The sequence below is a fragment of the Meles meles genome, chromosome X (genome assembly GCF_922984935.1).
Source record: "Meles meles chromosome X, mMelMel3.1 paternal haplotype, whole genome shotgun sequence".
Taxonomy (NCBI): domain Eukaryota; kingdom Metazoa; phylum Chordata; class Mammalia; order Carnivora; family Mustelidae; genus Meles; species Meles meles.
In genome coordinates, this window is record NC_060087.1 from 125,589,898 (window position 1) to 125,615,146 (window position 25,249).

Below are 25,249 nucleotides of genomic sequence, written 5' to 3' on the forward strand. Positions count from 1 at the left end.
TTTAAATGTGTCACTACAGAGTATGTAAAATAAGCACAGCATAGCAAGTACATTCTTTCACTGAATTACTGTCTGACAGAACAAATTCTATGGGTCTTAGAAACACTTTTTATGCATAGGATTTTAAAAAATATTTATTTATTTTAGATAGAGAAAGAGAGTGCAAGTCAGGGGAAGGACAGAAGGAGAGACTCTCAAGCAGAGCCCCTGCTGAGCATGGAGCCAATGTGGGGCTCGATCCCATGACCCATGAGATCATGATCTGAGCTGAAACAAAGAGTCAGTCACCCAACCTACTGAGCCACCCAGGAGCCCTTGCATATGACTTAAAATAGTACTCTAATGCAGCATAGTTAGGTGAAAGTTTTAAAAACTAAATACTGTAGTTATTACCATATATGGATAAATATAAATTTATATTTGCTAGTGAAGAAATACACAAATTAAATTTTTAAAGAGACACACACAAAAAGAAACAAATATGGTTGAGGAAGTCAGTGTTTCTTCAATATTTACTATTATTTAATGCCATACTAGTGCTCAGGCAGATAAAAAAGACATAAGGTAAAAGATTTGATATCATGTACTTAGTGTAGATAAGACTGACATAGGCTAAATGAAAAATGATCAATGCTGAATAGTATTTAAATAAGTATTAAGTTGGATATAGTCATAAATCAAAAGAACTTCAGAGAAAGTTTATGGGTTGATTAGAAAGAAGACAAATATTTCGTGTAAATGTGTGGAACCTGAGATGATAATCTTTGCAAAGATGGAAAGAGTAATTCCAATTAAGGAGACAGCAGGTGCCAAGAGGCAAAAACAAGAGCAAATATGACAGGTATCAGAGAATTAGCAGATGGTCTTTCCAAGGTTAAGGGGTATAGGTTTGGAAGTAGCAGAAGCTAAGATTGAGTGGAGTATGAAAAACAAGCTTAGCAAAATATAATCTATTTTACATTCTAAAATGAGCAAGTTTAATTTTATTTGCAGCTATTTTAGATTTCTAAAAGTAGAGCTGAAGTATAATGAGTGATAGTCCATAAAAACAATCTTTGAATCTCTGTATTTTGGGGATCGGAGGATAAATAAATTGTTGGTAAAGTAATCTGGTAAGGAATTATTGTATTTCTTCAGATACAAGGAGTGAGGGACCTAGGTTAGGTGATGGTTATAGTAATTGGGAAAAATTATGATTCAAAAATTATTCCACTAATAAATAATACAATTTTATAATAGTTTCCATTCATGGGGATGAATGGAGTGTTGAAGTCAAGGATGAATAGAGATGCCTTAGACATAAGAATGGTAGATTGTGAAAAACACCAGGTGGCTGCTATCCAGAACCCTCACTGGCCAGATATGTAAACCTAAAATGTCACATTAATTTTGAGCATTGTTTCTCATTCTGTAGGCTGAAGGGATTGCATTTTTTAAAACATTCTCTAAAAAGTGGAATTGGAAAGAAAGGTTAATTAAGAAGTAATGACAAAAGAGTTTTGCAATTTTTTTTATTTGTGTAGCTGTTTGAACAGTTGAGTTAAAGTTTATTCAGAGGGTAAACAAATACATTTACTCAGAGTTTTTGAATATCATGTCTCTCATGCATAATTTCTTTCTATATTATGGATATTAATTCCTTATTGGATATACCATTTGTAAATACCTTCTCTCCCAATCAGAAGTTCTGTTGATTGTTCCCTTTGCTGTGCTGAAGCTTTTTTTTTTTAATTTCTTTTCATTGTTCCAGAATTCATTGTTTATGCACCACACCCAGTGCTCCATGCAATGCATGCCCTCCATAATACCCACCACTGGGCTCACCCAACCCCTCATCCCCCTCCCCTCCAAAACCCTCAGTTTGTTTCTCAGAGCCCACAGTCTCTCATGCTTTCTCTCCCCCTCCAATTTCCCTCAACCCACTTCTAATTGATAATACTTTTTGAGCTGAAGATGGGATATCCAAGTTTGATATATGGGAGAAGGAAAGATTTATGCTTATGGATAAGGTCAAAATCAACAATGTACACTTGTATGTTATAAGAATAACAATCTTCTAAATGATAGTTTGATGACCAGAATAAACCACAAACATCCAATGTAGACAAAGAAGTAAATAAAATCATCATTCTTAATGCTTATATCATCCAGATACATTCTGCTCTTGGGCCAATGATTACTATAAAACCCAATTAAATATTGTGACTAAGGAAATCTTAAGATTGCCTATAGTTTAGGGGCGCCTGGGTGGCTCAGTGGATTGAGCCGCTGCCTTTGGCTCAGGTCATGATCTCAGGGTCCTGGGATTGAGCCCTGCATCAGGCTCTCTGCTCCGCAGGGACCCTGCTTCCTCCTCTCTCTCTCTGCCTGCCTCTCTGCCTACTTGTGATCTCTCTGTGTCAAATAAATAAATAAAATCTTTTAAAAAAAAAAGATTGCCTATAGTTTAAAAGTCAAGAAATGCTATTTAATTTTTATTCCTTAAAAATAACGTTACTGAGGGGTGCCTGGGTGGCTCAGTAGGTTAAAGCCTCTGCCTTCGGCTCCGGTCAATATCCTAGGGTCCTGGGATTGAGCCCCACATCAGGCTCTCTGTTGAGCAGGAAGCCTGCTTCCCCCTCTCTCTCGGCTTACTTGTGATCTCTGTCTGTCAAATAAATAAATAAAATTAAAAAAAAATAATGTTACTGAATTCTGGATTCAGATCCTATTCTAATCAGACATCAACATGATGTTATGGAAGCACAGAGGAGGGAATGCATTTTTCTACTTTGAAAAAGGGGAACTGTTGAAAAGTTTAATGAGAATCTGTTTAAAAATAACTTTTCTAAGAATACTGTAAATGTAGCATTCAGAAAACTAAGGAAAACTTCAACCAAGGGTTAAAATTGAATCTATAGTTTAGCTTTCAAAAAGTACTGTAGTTTTTTGTTTTGTTTTGTTTTGTTTTGTTTTGTTACTACAGACCAAAGAGCAATAAACTCCACTCCACAGCACACTTCTGGTTCCTCTTATATAAGTAAGTGGATGAGGCATCGCAAAGTGGTTGGAAAGCACTGGTCATTTTTTTAATTGGGCCTTCTTCCCTTTAAAAAAATTATATAAATAGTTGGATGCTTCTGTGGCCCATATTCTTCAAAACCTGGTCATTTTGAAGTTTTGTCTACAATTTGGATAGATAGCAGTTGATGGAAACTGTACCTTGATAGGTTATTTGGTCAATCCCTCTTAGACATCAGATATCTCTACTACTGACAATACCCATTCTCCTACTTAGAAAGTGGTTGAGTTCTAAATATTTAATTTTATATTAGTTGTTTGGAGGCTTGGGATATTTTCCAATAGAAACAATTTTCTAAATGATAAGTATGTTAGACAATTACCCTTGAAAATGTGTTTAAACTATATGTTCACTGAAAAATCATGTATTTATCTTAAATAAAATTTAAAAAGAAACATTTGCAATTCTGATAATTTTGACACAAATTATAAAATGAATAATAAACCAGAAATACATTTAGCTTGATGTAGAAATAAAATCAGGTTAAATTAAGAGGATGATGAGGCAATATATACAGATTTTTAAGGGGAGTGCATAGGGGCTTTTTTGGGCAAACTGACAATTTCAGTCATTTTAAAGATTAGGTTCTTTAAAATATCCACTGCCTCATTAAATAATAAGGGTTTTCTTTATTTTGGTAGCTTAGCAGTCAAACAATTGTATTTTGTATTACAAGAAAAGAACATGGAGTGGATGAAATGTATTACTTTCACCCAATCAGTAAAGGAGATGCTGGGGAAGACTTTAGAAGCAATTCAATTAAAGTATGACAAATGTCAAAGCAGCTTGTTATTTATTATTTTGTTTCATAATGAAATGGAGGTCCTGGATGATGTATGAAGCCAATAAAATAAATTAAAATGCATGAATAAGAAAAAATAAACAACACAACCTTTAGTTGTATAAGTTATGGTTATTTACATAGCAAATCTATAAAAATATAACTTAACACTAAAAAATGTAATTTAGCAAAGTTGCTAGATACAAAAAAGAGAAAAATCATTATTTTTCTATGAAAAAAGTGAAAACTATTAGAGAGTATAAGAGAATGATTATATTTAGCATGGATGACATTTGGAGAAGGAAGCAAAAAATGAAGGGGGGAATCAGAGTGGAAGATGAACCATGAGGGACTATGGACTCCAGGAAAGGAACTGAGGGATTTAGAAGGGAGGGCAGTGAGGGGAAGGGTGAGGCCAATAAGGGGTATTAAGGAGGGCATGGATTGCATGGAGCACTGGGTGTTATATGCAAACAATGAATCATGGAACACTACATCAAAAACTAATGTACTGGGCGCCTGGGTGGCTCAGTGGGTTAAGCTGCTGCCTTCGGCTCAGGTCATGATCTCAGGGTCCTGGGATCGAGTCCCGCATTGGGCTCTCTGCTCAGCGGCGAGTCTGCTTCCCTCTCTCTCTCTCTGCCTGCCTCTCTGTCTACTTGTGATCTCTCTCTGTCAAATAAATAAATAAAATCTTAAAAAAAAAAACTAATGTACTGTATGGTGACTAATATAATAAAGAATAATTACATTTCCAATAGACATAAAAAACTATAAGATATCTATTTGTAAATAACATAAGATTATCAAGAGTCTTGTGTGGAGAATATTACAAAATACTATTACAAAACATGAAGGAAGATCTGAGTAGATCAATAGAAAAACTTATCATCATTATAAAAATCTAATTCTTCACCTTATTAGTGTGTATGTATGTATATATATATTTAATGAAATTCCAATCAAAATTCTCAAATAAATATATTTGTGGAACTTGGCAAACTAATATTAAAAGATTTATGAGCCAATGATAGTCAATGCGCTTCTTTACAAAATAAGATGGCAACCCTTAACTCTTTGGTCAACTAATCTTCAATAAAGCAGGAAAGAATATCCAAGAGAAAAAAGACAGTCTCTTCAACAAATGGTATTGGGAAAGTTGGACAGCCACATACGGAAGAATGAAACTGGACTACTTTCTTACACCATACACAAAAGTAAATTCAAAATAGATGAAAGACCTAAATGTGAGATAGGAATCCATCAAAATCTTAGAAGAGAACACAGGCAGCAACTTCTTTGACTTAGGCACAGAAACTTCTTTCTAGACAGGTCTCCAAAGGCAAGAGAAATAAAAACAAAAATGAACTGTTGAGACTTCATCAAGATAAAAAGCTTTTGCACAGAGAAGGAAATAATCAGCAAAACCTAAAGACGACTGACAGAATGGGAGAAGATATTTGCAAGTGTTCTATCAGACAAGAAGCTAGTATCCAAAATCTATAAAGAACTTATCAAACTCAACACCCCCCAAAAAAAAATCTCATCAAGAACTGGATAGAAGACATGAACAGACATTTCTCCAAAGAAGACATACAAATGGACAACAGACATGTAAAAAATGCTCAACATCACTTGGCATCAGGGAAATCCAAATCAAAACCACAATGAGATACCACTTCACACTGGTCAGAATGGCTAAAATTAATATCTCAGGAAGTAACAGATGTTGGCAAGGATGTGGAGAAAGGCGAATGGAACTGGTGCAGTCACTCTGGAAAACAGTATAGATATTCCTCAAAAAGTTAAAAATAGATCTACCCTATGACCCAGCAATTGCACTATTAGGTATTTATCCAAAGGATACAGACATAGTGATTTGAAGAGGCACATGCACCTCAGTGTTTATAGCAGCAATGTCCACAATAGCCAAACTATGGAAAGAGACCAGATGTTCAACAACAGATGAATAGATAAAGACAATGTGGCACATATATAGAATGGAATATTATGCATCCATCAAAAACTAAAACCTTGCCATTTGCAAGGATATGGATGGAACTAGAGGGTATAATGCTAAGTGAAATAAGTCAGTCAGAGAAAGACAAATACCATATGATTTCACTCATGTGGAATTTAAGAAACAAAACAGATGACATGGGAGAATGGGAGGAAAAATAAAATACAAAAACATAGAAGGAGATAAATCATAAGAGACTCTTAACTCTAGGAAACAAACTGAGGGTTGGTGGAGGGGAGATGGGTGGGGGGATAGGGTAATTGGGTGATGGGTATTAAAGAAGGCAATTGAAGTAATGAGCACTGGGTATTGTATGCAACTGATGAATCACTAAATTCTACCTGTGAAACTATTAATACAGTATATGTGAATTAAATTAAGTTTAAATAAAATATTTTAAAAAATGATGGCAGTCAAAATTCCCCTACAAATTATTCAGTTTTTAGAGAACCATACTTTATAAGTCAATGTGATATTAGGTCACAGACAAAAGATCAACAAAGTGGAATGGAGAGACCTGAAAAAGATTGATGTATATATAAACATTTGATAAATAAAAAGTTGCCATTGCAAATTAGTGCTGAGTAATTACTTATCCAGATGGAAAAATAATTTAAATCAATGTCTACATAGCACCATATAGAAAAATACATCACAGGCAGTTCCAATATATAAAGATGAAAAGCAAGATTTAAAAACTAGAGAAAAAAATACAGAAAATAAATTCTACTGAAAATATGGAAGCATTTGTTAAACATAAATTTTAAAAGTACAAATCATTTGACCATAAAAATCCTAAAAGGGAGTGCAGGCAGTAATATTTCTGACATAAGCTGTAGCAACATTTTCCTAGATATGTCTTCTGAGGCAAGGGAAACAAAAGGAAAAATAAGTTACTTGGATTACATCAAAATGAAAGGCTACACAAGTGAAGGAAACAATCAACAAACTAAAAGGAAACCTTCAGGGGCGGCTGGGTGGCTCAGTGTGTTAAAGCCTCTGCCTTGGGCTCAGGTCATGATCCCAGAGTCCTGGGATCAAGCCCCACATTAGGCTCTCTGCTTGGCGGGGAGCTTGCTTCCCCCTTTCTCTCTGCCTGCCTCTCTGCCTACTTGTGATCTCTGTCTGTCAAGTGAATAAATAAAATCTTTTTTTTAAAAAAGGCAACCTTCAGAATGGGAGATGATATTTGAAAATGACATAGTTGATAAAGGGTTAGTATCCAAAATATATAAGGAAGTTATAAAACTCAACACCCAAAACCAAATAATCCAATTAAAAATGGGCAGTAGACATTAACAGACATTCCATTAAAGACATCCAGATGCACAACAGACACATGAAAAGATGTTCAACATCACTCATCATCAGGGAAATGAAAATCAAAACTACAATGAGATATCACTTCACAGCTATCAGAATGGCTAAAATCAACAACACAAGAAATAATGACTGTTGGTGAGAATGTGGAGAAAAATGAACACTCTTGCACTGTTGATGAAAATGCAAACTGGTATAGCCACTGTAGAAAGCAGTGTGAATGTTCCTCAAAAACTTAAAAATAGAATTACCCTATGATGCAGGAATCACATCTGATATGGATATTTACCCAGAGAATATGAAAACACTAATTCAAAGGGATACATGCTGCTATATGTTTATAGCAGCATTATTTACTATAGCTACATTATGGAAGCAACCTAAGTGTCCATCAGTAGATGAATGGATAAAGAAGATGTGGTTTATGTACAATGGAATATTATTCAGCCATAAAAAAGAATGGAGTCTTACCATTTGCAATGGCATAGGTGGAGCTAGAGAGTGTAATGATAAGTGAAATAAGTCTGAGAAAAACAAATATATGATTTCACTCATATGTGAAATTTAAGAAACAAATGATCAAAGGGGAAAAGAGACAAACCAAAGGAACTATAGAGAACAAACTGATGGTTATCAGAGGGGAGTTGGGTAGAGTGATGGGTGAAACAGATGATGGAGATTAAGGAGTGCATTTCTCATGATGAACACTAGGTAATGTTTGGAATTGCTGAATCACTTATATTGAACACGTGAAACTAATATAATGCTGTATGTTAACTCTACTGAAATTAAAATTAAAAATTCAAACACATATCTTAAAAAGAAGTAAAATGATTAACATAACAATGGGTACAATTGATTTCACTTAATAAAAAGAACTCTCCTATTCCACAAAAAATGTCAAAAACTGAGTTAATAAACTATGCACTGGAAGAAGAAATTTACAATGTAGTTAAATAACATTGCATTGAGATTAAGATTATATCAGAATTTCAGCAAAACAATAAGCAAATGACCATGAGTCCTTTTAGAGCAATCACATAGCACAAATTCAGAAGCAAATTGAAATAATAACGAGTGATCATTTTCACCTTACAAATTAGTAATAATGAAAAATAATGAAAGAATATAGACAATAACATTTACTCTTCATATGGTATAAACTGAAGAAACATATAGGGAAATTTGGCAATATTAAAATGAAGAATACTCATATCCTTTGATTCATCAATTCATACACAGAGGATTTATACAAACTAAACACCCAAAAATAACTAAAAATGTATTTGTCAGGATATTTATGGTACCATGATTTCCATAACAAAGGCTTGTATATCCACCATTATTATTATTATTATTATTATTATTAGTAGTAGTAGTAGTAGTAGTAGTATCCTCTCATTTGGACAATGAATGTATCAATGATGGTACAACTATACAATGCACTACTATGAAGGTGGGAAACTAGTGAGATATATTCATATTTATGAACCTAGAGATATTACATGATATATTAAGTAACAAGTTCAAGAGACAAAACAATACAAAACAATGATACTTTTACAATAAGCTAAAATCATTATATTTCTGAGTGTGTTTGAATGTCTAAAAGGTCCATTCTTTTTTTGTTTTTTTGAAAGAGAGACAGATAGACAGCAGGTTGGGAGGGGCAGGGGGAGAAGGAGAGAAAGACTATTAAGAAGACTCTATGCCTAGAGTAGAGCCCAACTTCATGACCCTGAGATCATGACCTGAGATGATATCAAGAGTCAGACACTTAGCCAACTGAGCCACCCTGGTGCCCCTAAAAGGTCCATTCTAAACTGTTAACTATGGTTACTTCTAAGAAGTAAGTTGGGAGGATTAGAGGATTGGAGAGGGTGGTATGATGGGGGACTTTTTAAAAAATAAGCTTATACACTATGCTACCTAAAGCAATCTACACATTTAAGGCAATCCCTATCAAAATACCATCCATTTTTTTCAAAGAAATGGAACAAATAATCCTCAAATTTATATGGAACCAGAAAAGACCTCGAATAGCCAAAGGAATATTGAAAAAGAAAGCCAAAGTTGGTGGCATCACAATTCCGGACTTCAAGCTCTATTACAAAGCTGTCATCATCAAGACAGCATGGTACTGGCACAAAAACAGACACATAGATCAGTGGAACAGAATAGAGAGCCCAGAAATCGACCCTCAACTCTATGGTCAACTAATCTTCAACAAAGCAGGGAAGAATGTCCAATGGAAAAAAGACAGCCTCTTCAATAAATGGTGCTGGGAAAATTGGACAGCCATATGCAGAAAAATGAAATTGGACCACTTCCTTACACCACACACGAAAATAGACTCCAAATGGATGAAGGACCTCAATGTGAGAAAGGAATCCATCAAAATCCTTGAGGAGAACACAGGCAGCAACCTCTTCGACCTCAGCCGCAGCAACATCTTCCTAGGAACATTGGCAAAGGCAAGGGAAGCAAGGACAAAAATGAACTATTGGGATTTCATCAAGATCAAAAGCTTTTGCACAGCAAGGGAAACAGTTAACAAAACCAAAAGACAACTGACAGAATGGGAGAAGATATTTGCAAACGACATATCAGATAAAGGGCTAGTATCCAAAATCTATAAGGAACTTAACAAACTCAACACCCAAAGAACAAACAATCCAATCAAGAAATGGGCAGAGGACATGAACAGACATTTCTGCAAAGAAGACATCCAGATGGCCAACAGACACATGAAAAAGTGCTCCACGTCACTCGGCATCAGGGAAATACAAATCAAAACCACAATGAGATATCACCTCACACCAGTCAGAATGGCTAAAATGAACAAGTCAGGAAATGACAGATGCTGGAGAGGATGTGGAGAAAGGGGAACCCTCCTCCACTGTTGGTGGGAATGCAAGCTGGTGCAACCACTCTGGAAAACAACATGGAGGTTCCCCAAAATGTTGAAAATAGAACTACCCTATGACCCAGCAATTGCACTACTGGGTATTTACCCTAAAGATACAAACATAGTGATCCGAAGGGGCACGTGTACCCGAATGTTTATAGCAGCAATGTCTACAATAGTCAGACTATGGAAAGAACCTAGATGTCCATCAACAGATGAATGGATCAAGAAGATGTGGTATATATACACAATGGAATACTATGCAGCCATCAAAAGAAATGAAATCTTGCCATTTGCGACGACGTGGATGGAACTAGAGCGTATCATGCTTAGTGAAATAAGTCAATCGGAGAAAGACAACTATCATATGATCTCCCTGATATGAGGACATGGAGAAGCAACATGGGGGGGGTAGGGGGATAGGAGAAGAATAAATGAAACAAGATGGGATTGGGAGGGAGACAAACCATAAATGACTCTTAATCTCACAAAACAAACTGGGGGTTGCTGGGGGGAGGTGGGATTGGGAGAGGGGGAGCGGGCTATGGACATTGGGGAGGGGAGGCGAACCATAAGAGACTATGGACTCTGAAAAAGAACCTGAGGGTTTTGAAGGGTCAGGGGTGGGAGGTTGGGGCAACCTGAGGGTTTTGAAGGGTCAAGGGTGGGAGGTTGGGGGAACAGGTGGTGGGTAATGGGGAGGGCACGTTTTGCATGGAGCACTGGGTGTTGTGCAAAAAGAATGAATACTGTTACGCTGAAAAAATAAATAAAATAGAATGCTTTAAAAAAAATAGGGAGGGCACGTATTGCATGGAGCACTGGGTGTGGTGTAAAAACAATGAATACTGTTACAGTGAAAAAATAAATTAATTAATTTTAAAAAATAAGCTTATACATAATTTGAAATGTTTTAAGTAATCTTAACATTTACTTTTAAAACAGTTTAAACCTAAGAAGCAATTAAAAATTTATAATCAATACCTGCATACCCTTTATCTAGACTTCCCAATATATAGTCAGTTGTATGATATAATTATGCCAACATTAAGTGCCTTGTGTATGATAATGATATTATGGTCATTTTGGAGAATATCCTTGTTCTTAGGTGATATGTGCTGAAATCACTATGTTGAAGAGATATCTGCAACCCCCATGTTCAATGCAGCATTATTCACAACAGCCAGGTCCTGGAAACAACCTAAAAATCCATAGATAGAACATACACTCTTTTTTTGTACCTTCAAAATGGAATTAAATTAGAAATCACAAAAGGAAAGATGTCTGGAAAAATCACCAAATACTGAAAAATAAAGAACACACTTCTAAAAATCCCCACAGGTCAATGAGGAAATCAAAACTAAAATTAGAATGTATTTAGAAATGAAGAAAAAATGAAACACAGCTTATTTGAATGTGTGGGATGTCTCTAAAGCAGTAGTCAGGGAGCAATTTATAGCAATAAATTCTGGTGTTAGAAAAGAAGTAAAGCCTCAAGGACCAAGACTGCAACTTCAAGAAAGAAGTTAAAAGAATAAGAGCAAATTGAATACAAAGTAAGCAGATGAAAGGAAATGGTAATGAACAAAACTAAAATCAATAAAATATAAGAAAAGCAGCAGAGACAATCAATGAAACCAAAAGCCCATTCTTCGAGAAGACCAATAAAATTGATAAATCCTTAGCCAGAATGAGAATGACTGGTAGACAAACAGAGATGAGAGAAAGAGATGAAAGATGAGACAGAAGAATAGAGAAGACTAGAGAAGAGAGGTTCTGATTTAATTTTACACACATGAACACGCTCATGAGTGCACCACACACACACACACACACACACACACACACACACACACACACACAGACACTGGGGTAAATTTTCTTTGACCAGATTTAGGGAAAACATATTGCTCACCCACTGGTTTAACAAGTGCCTAAACTATCAAACTATTAAAGGGAGATATCTCACCGTTAGATGCAGTGCCACTTGTGAAAAATTTAAAATCACATACAACATTATATCAGCTGCCAAAAGTTAACTTGTCTAAGAATGACTACAGGGAGAAATTGTGATAAAATGACAGACATGTCTGCTCAGGAGATGATGGGAAATCTATCAGAGAAAAGGTTACCTGTAAGGTTTTCTCAGTACATCATGAATCATGATTTCAGAATGGATATTGTGAAATCAACAGGCTTAGGGAACAGTTCTGAAAGTAATTACCTTGACATTTTTATAAGATTTCACCGAAAGCTATGGAGCAAAGATGGGAATGACGACCAGAGCCTGGATTAATTTAAGGCTGACAAAAGGCATATTATATATTTTTCCCCCCTAATGGTATAGAGTCAGAAGAGAAGAGTTACATCTGTATTAGCAGTTCTCACTGAGCCAAAACCTTCTTTGTCAATACTGTTCAATGTATGAAGCAAGTGATTTTGAGGAGAGGAATTATGTATTATCACTATTCAAGGGACCAAATTTGTACCTATATTCTTAGTTAGGGAAAAGAACTTTAGTTTTATTAGGTAATGATGCAGGAAACAACTTTTTATGGAAATGTCAAGAACTATAATTTCACTCATTGGCAAAGTTAGTACTAAAAATTTGTTATTATCCAGTTGTCTACCTATTTTACGTTATATAAAGGTTAAACATTTGCATTATTTTGCATGATTTGTGAAAACCAGAAAATTCTGTGTTTGGTGATTTAAGAAATCTGTACCAGCTCCAACAATTTCCTCTTTCATTGTTTCCTCTTGGGTGTTATAATTTCTACTACAAGTATTTCTTGCTTTTAACAAAACTTTTCTTGTAGTATTGACTTCAATCAGATGGTCTACAAATTTATATTCCACTTTTTACTTGTATTTTCTTTTTTTTTTTTTTTTAATTTATTTGACAGAGAGAGAGATCACAAGTAGGCAGAGAGGCAGGCAGAGAGAGGAGGAAGCAGGCTCCCTGCAGAGCAGAGAGCCCGATGCGGGGCTCGATCCCAGGACCCTGAGATCATGACCTGAGCCGAAGGCAGCGGCTTAATCCACTGAGCCACTCAGGCGCCCCTTTACTTGTATTTTCTAACATTAGTGATTCTGATACATATTTCCCCTCAAAGTTTCTCATTTGATTTTCCTTAAAACCAACTTTTTATGTCTACATCAGTCTGTTCTTCCTCCTTTTCATGCATTTTTTAAAAAGATTTTATTTATTTGACAGACAGAGATCACAAGTAAGCAGAGAGGCAGGCAGAAAGAGAGGAAGGGGAAGCAGGCTCCCCGCCAAGCAGAGAGCCCAATCTGGGGCTCAATCCCAGGACCCTGAGATCATGACCTGAGCGAAGGCAGGGGCTTAACCCACTGAGCCACCCAGGCACCCCTCATGCCTTTTTTTTTTAATCTCAAAATTTCAAACCTTTGTCTTCTTCCATCCATACTAATTGAGATATAATTACCATAATATTGTGTAAGTTTAAGGTATACAATGTGATGATTTGATTCACTTGTATATTGTGAGATGGTTGCTACAATAGCATTAACACTTCCATCACCTCACATAATTATCATTTTTGTATGTTGTGAGAATGTTTAAGATTTACTCTTGCAGCAACTTTCAAGCATATAATACAGTATTGTTAACTATAGTCATCATGTTGTATATTATATTCCCAGAACTTATTCATTTAATAACTGCACATTTGTACCCTTTGACCAATAGCTAGTTCCCCCACACCCCAAACCCCTAGTAACCTCCATTCTACTCTCTGTTTCTATGAGTTTGGCTTTTTTAGATTCCACATATAAGTGACAACCCTAACTTGTTTCTCTTAGCCTTTGAGGTTTGTCTATGTTGTCACAAATGGCAGTATTTCCTTTCTCGTAGCTGAATAATATTCCATTGTAGATGGACACTTCTTTCCAAGTCTTGGCTATTGTGAATGATGTTGCAGTGACATGGGAGATGCCTTTGATATACACCCAGATTGGGATTGCTAGATCATATGGTAGTTCTATTTTTAATTTTTTGAGGAACCTCCATACTGTTTTCTATATCATATAATGATATGGTATTGTTAAGATGACAAATCTGCTGAAGTTGATCTATTAATTCCATGAAAGCACAGTCAAAATAGTAGCACAATGTGTTGAAATTTATAAGCTGATTTTTAAATTTCTATGTAAAGGTAAAAGACCAAGAACAGTTAAATAATCTTAAAAAGGAAGAGTGAAGTTAGAGAACTAACACTCTCTGGTTTGTAGGTAATACTATAAAGATGATGATAATAAAGATGTGTGATGCTTGGGATGAATACATAAATAAGTACCAATGGAACTATGGCGAGAGCCCAGAAGGAATCCACACATATGTAGTCAATCAATGTTCAACAAATGTACAAAGGCATTTGAATGGGGAAAAAACTTTTACAACACATGCGTAGGAATTTTGTTTATGTATCTTTTCTACATAGGACCAGTTTAATAGAGCAAAATAGCTCTCTCTACATATATGTATTTTTTGTATATTTATCCATAAGGAAATGTAAAACACACACAGGGAACAAGGATACTGGAAATACAAGGTTGACTCAGCAGTACCTCTTTCAGGTGGGTCACCTGGATAATGCCTACCACATGTATATTCTCTGGTACATATTACATATAAAAGATTAATTTCAGCATTATTTATAATTCAAAAAATAGGAGGTCCTTAAATATTTATCAAAATAAGAATGGACTGTGGTGTGAAGCCTCACCAGTAACTAGTAACTGAACACTACCAGAAAATAGATCTTAGATTTTCCAGCCTCTAGAACTGTGAGAAGACTAGTGTCTGTTGTTTAAGCCACACAGACAAGGATATATTGTTATGACAGCCTGAGGAGACTAAGACTGACTGTACGGTCATTACTTTGTTAGGTACGTATGTATGTATGGCGTATATCTATCAGTGTTGATATGTGTGAACATGTACAGGTGCTCCTGTATGCTTTTCTGAATCTTTATCTCTGAAGTTCTATATGTATGTCTGAAAACACCAAAATTTTTATAGATGTTACCTTCATGTAAAAGGATTACTATGCCTGTGTGTGTCTATCCACATGTGACATGTGTTTGTGTGTGTATGAGAAATTTTTTACAGAATATGTTTCCTTATATTATCATGATTATTCTACATTCTCTCCAATTATATGGATACTTTGTTTTTTACTAAATATTTAGATAACAATGGCAAGCAAGAAATTGAGCTTACCTAGTTGCTTAAGTGACAAAAAGAAAATCAACTGGATAGCATGTGGCCAAATATTCAGTTTATGGATAATTATTCTGCTTTATGGATCTTAGTAAGGAGTGAGGATGAGATTTTTTTTTCTCCCTAAGGAAAGAAAGGGAAAATATTATTTATGTGAAAAAAATTCTCTGAGCATTTTTGAATTAAAGGATCAAAGCCTTATTTCTAGGATTTAGCAAGCAAATTAGAATGTTTATTAGTTAAATGCCTCTCTCTGATCAGATAAATATAATAATCTTTGCTTTATGAGACTGGTTCATCTTGAGCTTGACTTCCCAAATCAACATAAAAAAGAGAGTCCCAGAGCTAGACTCTTTTTATTCTTTAAGTTGCCTTTCCTCCCTACTCATGAGTACTTTAGAATTTCTGCTAGAGTAAACATCTCAGTTAATAATAGACTTGAATTCCATTCAACATAACCCACTGAACTGATGTAGAAAATGACCCCTACTATACATTGAAAGGAGAAATGCAGAGTTAATTATTATATTAAATAATAATCGGTAGGACCTGAATGGGAGAGAAATATCTGGGAACCTGGGGAGAAAGAAAATCAAATCCAATGTGGTGATTCCAAAATGTTTACTCCCAAGTTAAAAATGGAAAAGACTGCATCAGATCACAATGGTCCCTTTAAGTACTGGGTTGAGATTTTGACATCCCTTCCACTACTGAAGTCAGACTGCTATCTTGGAGGCTACCATTGGTGGGTGTGGGGAGCCTCGAATGAAGCTCTATGCATAAAGCCTTGAGCTACTTATGGTCACCCTGTGTAATGAAGACTAGGAAAATCTCAACCAGCTGGTCCGAGGGGGGAGAAGGAAAGGTGCCTATGTTCTGAGCTAAGAGTGGAGAAAGTGTAATATATTAGAAGTTAGAATCAGAAAATTTTCCATACATGGACAGTGGGATCCAAGTACTCACTACCCACAAAGTGTGACTACTCTAAGACTATAAATTAAGCATTAAAACTAGTCCATAAGAAATGAAGTCTATTGAGTCCCATGGAGGCAAAATTTGAAACTGCCTCATAAGGTTGCCTCCATAGCTAGGGCAAGGGAGACTCCAACAGAAAACAACTCCCTCTAAAGAACAACTAAGAATTTTTAAAAAGTCAGTGCATATAAGGGGAAAAAATCACCATTAGAATCAGAAAAGACAAACCCGTAGTAGGAGAATTCACATGCCAGGAAAGAGACATTTGTAGTATCTGAAAGAGGCTGAAAAAAGTATCTTTGAAATGCTCAAGGGTATAAAAGCAGAAATAGTCAATTCAGTGAACTAAAGCAAGTTTTTAAAGTTAAATACCCTGTTTATGTTTGTGTCTGCATCAGGTACCATGAAAGTTTTTGTCTTTTTAACATTTTTTTAACCAAGGACATTGTCCTGACAATAAAATATTTAAAATTTGGTTGAAGGAAAATAATTCCTGTATGTAAAAGGCATTAAGGTTTTTTTTAATTATCTAAATTTAAAAAAAAATATTTTTCATTATCTAAATATTCACAGTGTATGCACAAATACATGTACATAGGTGTGCATGTGTGTATCATGTGTAATCACATATCTATATCAAGCTTCTATCTGTCATATATGCATGTATGTATCTAAGGGTGGAATTATTCTGGGGGAGGGAAGTGTGTAAGAAAGAAGGGAAATGGAGATGAAACAAGAAATGTAGGAGGAGAAATAAAGACAGATGGGAAAGAGGGGAGAGAAAGTAAAATATTTAATTTTGTTTAATTAAAACAAGAGCAAAATGGATTATAGTTGTTACTTGTGAAAGTGTACAAGTATATTCAACTGTTCCACTCATTCAGAAAATAAGGAAAAATTATCCTTTCTTCTTTCTCCCATCCATGATTATGGACTTTGATAGACTTCCACCAATGATGTAATAATACTTCCTTCCTTGCTTTTGTACCTCTTGTTGCAGTTCTTGAACTTCAGCTGACAGAATTAGGACTCCAAACAATATAGAAAAATTATAATGGGGTAAAAAAATCACATTATGTGCTGATAAGGTATTATGCTAGTTCTTTTAAAAAAGACTTTAAACTATATTTGAAAAGGTCTTAGAACTGATCACTCTGTTTTTTTTTTTCCCAAGCACAGTAGTTAACTGCTTAGTCAGACATTTTGAACTTGGATGGTAATATGTTTATTTATAAGAAAACATATTTTTAAAGAGGAAAATGACATTATTGTGCAGTAAAAGTTTGTCATTTAAAAGTATTTGCAGAATGAAAACAGCATGGAGTTTCCTCAAAAGGTTGAAAATAGAGCTACTCTATGACCCAGCAATTGCACTACTGGGTATCTATCCTAAAGATACAAATGTAGTGATCCGAAGGGACACTTGCTCCTGAATGTTTATAGCAACAATAACCACAGTAGCCAAACTAGGAAAATACCTAGATGTCCATCAACAATGAATGGATAAAGAAGATGTGGTCTATATATATAATGGAATACCATGTAGCCATCAAAAGAAATGAAATCTTATCATTTGTAATGACATGAATGGAACTAGAGGGTATGCTGAGGAAAATAAGTCAATCAGAAAAAGATAATTATCATATGATCTCTCTGATATGAGGAATTTGAGAGGCAGGGTGAGGGATAGTCGGGGGTAGGGAAGGAAAAAATGAAACAAGATGGGATCAGGATGGAGACAAACCATAAGAGACTCTTAATCTTACAAAAGAAACTGAGGGTTGCTGAGGGGAGGGGGGTAGGGAGAGGGTAGTTGGACATTGGGGAGGGTATGTGCTATGGTGAGTGCTGTGAAATGTGTAAGCCTGATAATTCACAGACCTGTACCCCTGGGACAAATAATACATCATACGTTAATACAAATAATTTTAAAAAGAATTTGTAAAATGAGAATATTTTGATATATTTGAAAATAACAAGATAAACGCCCCATTTTTAAGATAACACACACTAGTTTTTGCCATTTTCATGATATACTTCTTAAATGTGTCCTGCTTATGAAATAGATTAATAAGTATATGGAGTAACTATAAAAATAAAATCTAAAATTAGAAAGAAGTGTTCAGTAAGCGATCTGGTTAAGAAAATATCTTGCTTTCTTTATTATAATTTCAAATACTCGTTTTACTTGGGTATAGGAATTGCACAACTTCTGGGAGAGTACTACCTATAAAATTAAGTACCATAACTCCCCATTTTCAAATATCTTTGCCTTTAAGTCAAGGATAAAGTGAAATTTTATAAGCAACCAATTCCAACAATGACTTCCAGGCATTTGTCGTAAGATGTGAGCTTCTCATTCTCTTTTATTAAAGAACAATGATGGTTCCAGAAGAATACAATAATCAGTGACAATTTTATTTTTTTTAATTTTTATTTATTTATTTTTTCAGCGTAACAGTATTCATTGTTTTTGCACAACACCCAGTGCTCCATGCAATACGTGTCCTCCCTATTACCCACCACCTGGTTCCCCCAACTTCCCACCCCCCCCCCCTCAAAACCCTCAGGTTGTTTTTCAGAGTCCATAGTCTCTTATGGTTTGCCTCCCCTTCCAATTTCCCTCAACTTCCTTCTCCTCTCCATCTCCCAATGTCCTCCATGTCAATCAGTGACAATTTTAATTGAAATCTAGATGCCTGTCTTTCATTTTAAAGCAGTGACTCATTGTTCAAGATGAAAGAGTATTTCCTATAAGGGAACATTTAGATGTCAGACAAGGAATGGACTACATATCAGTAAAGGAATGTACTAATAAGGATTTTGCATTTAGGATTGTTTTTCAAGTTAGGATTTAAAACCCATTCTATAGGTTCAAGGAAAGGCCACTGAGTTACAGGATGCTCCAGCTTATTGGGCATGTATTTCAACAGAATTGGAAACATATGAAGGATGAGGAGCCATGTGGACAGCTGCTCTATATTCCCCCAAGGAGTGGGTGGAGAGAAGCAGCTATATGGATGGATAACACCCAGCCTGCCAAAAAGTAAATATCAAATAACTTTTCAATTCCATCTTAGTCAGTGACAATGTAGTATTTAATATAAAGTTTCTATACTTATACGGTTAAACTTTCTAAGCAAACAAAAGAAGGACAGATAAAAGGCAATAAAGATATGCTCAAAATTATCACTTTGAGCTTCTTTCTCAAAAATGGAAGGCTGTACAAATACACACACACACACAAACACACATACACACATACACACACAATATGCTTGTGGACCTGCTACATTAAGTAGAGAATAATATTCTTGATATTTGGCCACCAACTTCTGTAGAAGACCTCTGCCTACTGTATGCCAAACTCTATGATACGTATCACAACTTCATATCCTAGGAGAAGGAGAAATAATGAAACTTTGTCAAAATAAGACAAAAATAGAATTTAAGCTAGAATCACCTGTGGTGACAATGATATTTTACAAATTCATAAACTGGGACCTAAATGGGAGTTGATCCACCCAGGAAAGTGGAAAAGGTGCATCAGATTACAAAATTTGTCCAACTCAACTGTATGTTCTCTAGGTTATTATTTTAGGGTTTAGCATTCAGGAAACTGGGAGCAAGTAAAGGTGGCTTTCCAGAATAAAGAGATGAACTAAGGGCAGTGGACTGCTTCCAAAATTTGTACTGCCCACAAAACTCACATAGTAACATACTTTCATCTCCTCTATATTCCTGACACTGTTACTCATCAATTGTTTCTATTTGAAAACATTGAGGTAAATATCTTTTGTCAATATTATATATAATGTACAATATCTTATTAAAAAGTCTAATATTTAAAAGAAGCTATATGCCATTATTTGGGATAACCCCAATAATGTATGAGGACAAGCTCAGTATAGACAGAAATATTAGTAGTATGTTAAAGTATATGTAAGTAAAAACATGACATATAGGAACACTGGGTAAGAGGCAGTTATAGTAGTACAAATAAGAGATAATCCTGGCTTGCATTAAACAGGGTTTCTTACCCAAGCACTATCGAGATTTTGTTCAGATTTTTTTATGTGGAAAGCTGTACTGTCCATTTCAGGATACTTAGCAGCAACCCTGGCCTCTATTAGAGGCCACAAGATGCCAACAAATACTTCCCCAGTGTGACAACTAAAAATGTCCCCAAATATCCCCTGGCGGGGGGGATGTTCCAAATGACAACTATTGAATGATAATGATGGAAGTGGGAGGTGGAAGTAAAAGGATCCTCCATGAGTTTTGGTGACAGAACTGGCTGAATTTGCTAATGAATTATATATGGGAATAAGGAAAATATAATTAAATTTAGGGTATTTTTAAAAATTAGGATGCTTTGGGTTTTTATCTTGGGAAGCTGTTGAGTGGATGTTCTATTTAATAAGAGGAGAAAAAATAGACTTCTATGCTGTGGATAGTTCTTGCTGCATTATACTGAAATTACATATATGTACTCTCAACAGAGTTCCCTGAGAGCAGTGCCCAAATTTTATATGCCTTTCTATTCCCCAAACAGTACCTATTACCAGCATGAATGGCAGATGTAAAGAAGTGGGAGAATTCAAGGGAAATTCATAGATTTCTGGGTTAGGACAGTGGGTGGCTGCTGGTTACATTTGCAGAGATGGGTACAACTGGAAGTAAACCACATATGGGATTAGGATATGATGAGTTCAGTGTTATGCATATTGATTTGGAGCTTCCTGTTTTTCATACATTGAAGGTATTCAATATCCCAATTAATATATGTGGCTAGAGCTTAGAATAAATATTTGGGCTAGGGATGTAGATCTGAGAGTTATCAGTAATCAAATGATAACTAAAGCCATTTGAATAAATTAGATAACCCTAAGAGAGAGTATAGAGAACAGGGTGTAAAAATAATCATAGGGAATACATACCATTATTGTATGCATAGATTATATCCTGAAGAGACCAAGAAGAGACAAAAAACAAATGCATGTGTACACCTGTGCATGTGCATGCACACACACAATATTAAGATATTGTAGAATGATAATTATTATCATGGCACATATTTATTGAGTGCATGTTATATGTCAAGAGAACTTCAAATATACATTACCTTATTAAATCTTTCTTGACAATCTTAAAAGCTAGATAGGTACTATTATCTCCACTTAAAAGATAAAGAAAATGAAGTACAAAAAGGTTAATTAATTTGCCAGAGATTACATTACTAGTAAGGTGTACAGCCTGGATTCAAACAATGTGACTAACGAACTTACTCTTCCATTCAACTGTGCTTTAAAGAAGTTAAAGGAGAAGAGTGTCTCAAGGAGAAAGAAGTGGCAACTTTCAATGTGAAGGTCTTGCATATGTTTCATAATATTTGTTTCTAAGTATTTTATTTTCATGTTATTGTAAATTGAGTTGTTTTTAATTTCATTTGATAGTTACTCATTGCTAACATGTAGAAATACAATTGATTTCTGGATATTGACCTTGTATCTTGCCCCACTGCTAAATTTTCTTATTAGTTCTAGTGTCTTTCTTATAGTTTCCTTAAGATTTTCTATATAATCTATACAATATATAGATTAATTTCTATATAACCATGTCTTTCTCAAAACAATATTATTTCAAATATTTATACCTTCTATTTATTTTTTTTCTGCTTCAATGCAAAGATGAGCAAACTACAACCCATTGGCCAAATTCAGTCCACATCTTGTTTGTTTAAATAAAGTTTTATTGAAACATAGTCCTCCCAGTTCATATAAATATGGTATATACATCGTGCTACAATGGGAGAGTTGAGCAGTTGCACAGAGATTATATGACCCACAAAGCCCAAGATATTTAATATCTGACTCTTTACTTAAAATGTTTTCCACTCCCCTGTCTTATTGCACTAGTTGGAACTTCTATACAATAATGAGGAGAATTGGTTAGGGTTGATATATCCTGGTCTTTTCCCAATATTAGGGTGTTAAAGTCAAGAAACTAAAAATGTCTTTTAGTTCTAGTTTGAGGAGAGTCTTTACAAGAAGTAACTTGTGGTGTAAACAAAAAATGTGCCCTTCTAATCTTTAATTGGCAGAAATATGTCCCCAAAACAAAACTATTGCATTTAAGCCACATCACCAAAAAAGAACAAAACAAACAAAAACAGCAGAAAAAACAGAGCATAATCCCTTTTTTACTGATGAATCTTAGAGATTGACATGACCAAAAATCATATATTTTCATTCAATTTCCAGTCCCACCTTCTGCAACATACACCAATAAATATATGCTTCTGTAACTTCTGAAAGATGGTATGTAGGATTAGAATTATTGCATCTTAAATGTTTGATACAGTTTATGAATGAAGACATATATCCTGGAATTTTCTTTGTAGAGATGCTTGAAATGATGAATTCAAGGCGTTTTATTGATATGTAGCTGTTCGAGTTTTTTTCTTACTTCTTGGTTCAATTTAGATATTTGTGTCTTTCAAGAAATTTGTCACTTTTTTTTAAAGATTTTTATTTATTTATTTGACAGAGAGATCACAAGTAGGCAGAGAGGCAGGCAGAGAGAAAGGGGAGGAAGCAGGCTCCCTGCTGAGCAGAGAGCCTGATGCAGGGCTCGATCCCAGGACCCTGGGATCATGACCTGAGCCAAAGGCAGTGGCTTAACCAACTGAGCCACCCAGGCTGTCCTGAAATTTGTCACTTTTATATAAGTTGTCAAACTTAAATTTGCACGAACTTGTTAATAATACCACTTTGTTACTTTTAATGTTATATAATCAATATGGTGTCACTACAGTCACTTCTGATATTGATAATTTGTGTCTTCTTTCCTTCCCTCTCCTGTTCTCTCATCCCAGGCGACCCCCAATTTTTTTTCCTTAACTATAATATTATTTGGTGCTGAGTTGTTTCATTTGCAAACATTTGAGATTTCCCCCCTAATTTCTTCCTATTATTGATTTTTTTTTAGTTCAACTCCATTATAGTCTAAGAACATCATCTATATGATTTCAGAATTTTAAATATTATTGAGACCAGCTTTATGGCCAGAATTAGGATTTTTCATGGTGAATGAGCCCTATGCAATTGAAAAGAATGCTGTGTAGCTATGGTTATATATAAGGTTTTATACTATTAACCCAAGGTGTTTGATAATGTTTGATAATCTATATACTAATATTTTTTCTAGTTATCAGTTACATAAAGATGGCTGCTGAAATATCCAATTATGAATGTGAAATCATCTATTTTCCTCCCTTATTTTGGTCAATTTTGCTTTATCTTTTTTGACGATACATCACTAGGCACATACACACTTATGATTAATAGGCCCTTCTGATAAATTAGCCATTCTATCATAGTGAAATGTCCATCTTTATTTCTTATAATAATTTTGTTTATTTTGTCTGATATTAGTATTGCTTGGCATAGTTTTCACTTTCCTTTTGCTTTCATTCTGTGTTCAATATATTCAGTCTCTTGTAGATGATTGGTCTCGGGGTCCTGGGATCCAGTCCCACGTCGGGCTCTCTGCTCAGCGGGGAGCCTGCTTCCTCCTCTCTCTCTGCCTGCCTCTCTGCCTACTCGTAATCTGTCAAATAAATAAATAAAATCTTAAATAAAAATCCTTAATTCTGATAGTGTTTACCTTTTAACTGGTGTGTTCAGTTCTTTAGTGTAATGATGGTGTGGTTGTATTGGGGTCTATTCTATTATTTGCTTTGTAATTGTTTCAACAATATTTATTCCTCAAATCTATATCTTTATTGGATTTTATAAATATTTTAATATCAATATTAATTTTCTATTGGCTTTTTAATTATATTTGTTTTATATTTTAGTTATTGAGCTATAAATCACAATATGTATCTGAGTTTTTTGCAGTCCACTTAATCATGTGTCTTCATATGAAATACAGAAACCTTACATAACTATAGATTATGCCATTGCCTTCCTTTATATTTGTCATATGTATATATGTATAATTGTCATATATATAGTAAACCCCATAAAAGCATGCTATATTTTGGTCTACACTTATGATTTAAAATATATTAAGATAAAAATCAGAAAAAACCCATAGCCTTCATTTTTATCCGGATTTCAATCCTTTTTATTCATTTTTGAGTATCCCAAATTCCATTCAGTATCATTTCCCTTATCCTGACAACTTTTAGCATTTCTTCTAATAACAACCTTCTGGCCATAAATTATATTGGTTTCTGTTTACATAAAAAGTCTTTTATCTTTCCTTCATTTTTGAAGGGCTGTTTTTATTTGTTCATTTGTTTTATACATAGTTCTAAGTGAATAAATTCCCCCTCCCTCATTACTTTAAAGATATTATTTCTATCTTCTGGCCTCAGTCTCTAATAAGAGGTCAGCAATCAACTCTGTCATTGTTATCCTCTTTGTAATATGACATTTTCTCTGCTTGTTTTCAAGATTTCTTCATCTTTGGCTTTTGACAGTTTGTCTACAGTATGCCTCTGTGAACTTCCTTCTATTTATTCTGCTTGTAATTTTAGACTGCCTAGTCTCTATACATCTCCCAATTTTAGAAATTTTTGGCCATTATCTTTTCAAATATCTTTTTCTGTCCTGTCCTCTCTTCTCTTTCTGGGTTCCCAATTATGCATACATTGGACAATTTTAGATTTTCTGATCATTCTCTGAAGCCCTGTAATTTTTCCATTGTTTATCTCTTTATTCTTTACATTGGATAATTTCTATTAGTCAAGCTTCATGTTCACTTATTTCTTCCTCTAATGTTGGATACATTTGACTGTGGTCACTCTCTACCAGTCATTTTATTTCACTAATGATAATTTTCATTTCTAGAATTTCCATTTGGTTCTGTTTTATAGTTTCTGGTTTCCTTTTGCTATTTCTGTTATTCTCTGGAAATATCTGTTA